The sequence below is a fragment of the Dasypus novemcinctus genome, chromosome 4 (genome assembly GCF_030445035.2).
Source record: "Dasypus novemcinctus isolate mDasNov1 chromosome 4, mDasNov1.1.hap2, whole genome shotgun sequence".
NCBI lineage: Eukaryota > Metazoa > Chordata > Mammalia > Cingulata > Dasypodidae > Dasypus > Dasypus novemcinctus.
The window spans coordinates 128,110,025-128,111,814 of NC_080676.1; the positions used below are offsets into that span (position 1 = coordinate 128,110,025).

General features: G+C 40.4%; 1 non-coding gene across 1 annotated transcript; it reads right to left on the reverse strand.

The window, feature by feature from the left end:
* Window positions 1-644: 644 nt before the first annotated feature.
* On the reverse strand, window positions 645-779 carry LOC111764538 (small nucleolar RNA SNORA70). The gene has a single exon (XR_002797124.1). It is a non-coding gene; the product is annotated as a small nucleolar RNA SNORA70 (small nucleolar RNA).
* Between the last annotated feature and the right edge of the window lie 1,011 nt (window positions 780-1,790).

The window sequence follows — 1,790 nt, forward strand, 5'->3', positions numbered from 1 at the left end:
ATAAAGAGCAGGACTCTAGTGGACAATCTAAATTTTTATTTCTTCCATATTGTATGACTAATTGCATCTTCTGCCATTGTTCTGTGGACATAAAGATTTATTTCTCCACTTGATTTTTGCCTTATTATTTTGTCATTGATAGTATTAAACAATAATAATAGTTCTTTAGATCTCTACTTCATCAGAAGGTGTGTATATACATATATATTTTTTTGACAGCCAGGAAGTCATTTATTGGAGGGCACAGGTCAGGAGAGGACAGTGCTGGTAAAGTCCTCACGAGTGCAGGGCCTGCCACTTGTCCAAGGGGCCACGATTGGGGGTGTATTTCACCCACAGCCATCCAGGATGAGGCGCTTCTCGGTCACCATGTCTTCGAATTTGTCAGCATTCAACTTGGTGAAACCCCACTTCTTGGAGATGTGGATTTTCTGGTGGCCAGGGAACTTGAACTTGGCCCTGTGCAGCACCTCAATCACATGCTCCTTGTTCTGCAGCTTGGTGTGGATGGACATGATGACCTGGCTGATGTGGACCAAGGCCACCGTCCCCTGAGGCTTTCCAAAGGCACCTCGCATACCTTTCTGGAGCATAGATTGCGGATGGCATGAGGTCACAGACAGGACCAGCAAAAGGTAAGGAAGGGCTTTCTCCAAGGTCCCTTAAGGCAACCTGTACAGACAACAGGCCACATACACTACCAAGGAGGTTGCTGTCTGCAGCCACTTCACACCGGGCCCCCATGGGAAGAGGGGGCAGGTCGGCTTAATCGGCTGCAGAGAGAAGGTGTGTATTTTAAAGAAGCTCCCAGACTATAGTTAGGAAATTAAATTCTGTCCTTACTTTGACAGCAAAAATTGGTCTGACCTTGGAAAATTCACATGACCCTCTCTGAGCTAAGACTTCTCCCTCTTTAAAAAGTTGTTAAACCATATGGATATTCCCAGCTTTAAAACAATGCAACCCTTTTTGCAGTCCCCCTTTTCCCTGGAATATTTATTTTTCTCTTAAAGCATTTCTAAATAATTCCATCATGTCTTCTATGAAATTATGTTCAACTAAGCCAACAAATATTTATTGAGTTCCTTTAATATACCAAGCACATGGTCCACATTCCTCCTGATAAACTAAAGTCACAGGGCATAAATTCTTCTAGGGAAACAATGGGCACAGACACGTTTTATATAGGATCTTTTGCTGATCTATTTAAAACAGAAAATGGTAAAATTAGATTATAGGATAATGAGTTTTCTCTGTCCATATCCTTCAAATATATTGCTGAGATGTTTTTCCAGGTAGTTCTCAACTTGAGCATTACCTGCCAGGCTTTTTGAAACACTAAGACCTTCTCACAGAATTTCTGATACAGTAGGTCTGGGGTGTGGCTGGAGAGTCAGCATTTCAAACTATATCCTAAGCAATGCTTACATTGCTGGCTCTGATCTTGACACCACATTTTCATGGTCAATCTATAGTGTTTCTTTCCTAAAACTCTGATGCATTTTCCAAACTGTAGTTAGGTTCTGCTGACAGAGGTGTAAAATATATGTTTTTAGAAGCCATCTGCCAATGTCAGGATCACTATTGCGTTGCTCTCACATTTGTGTGATTTTGTGGATTATATAGCACTTCTTGTTGAGTTAAGAAATTGCTTTTCATTCATTATCAATTTTGAAGAAGAAACATGCATTGGTATTTGATTTCTAGGGACACATAGCATGAGGGAAAAAATTACATTTATATATCCTGCAAATATGAAAACATAGAAGATCATATCTAGAGCTCTAATA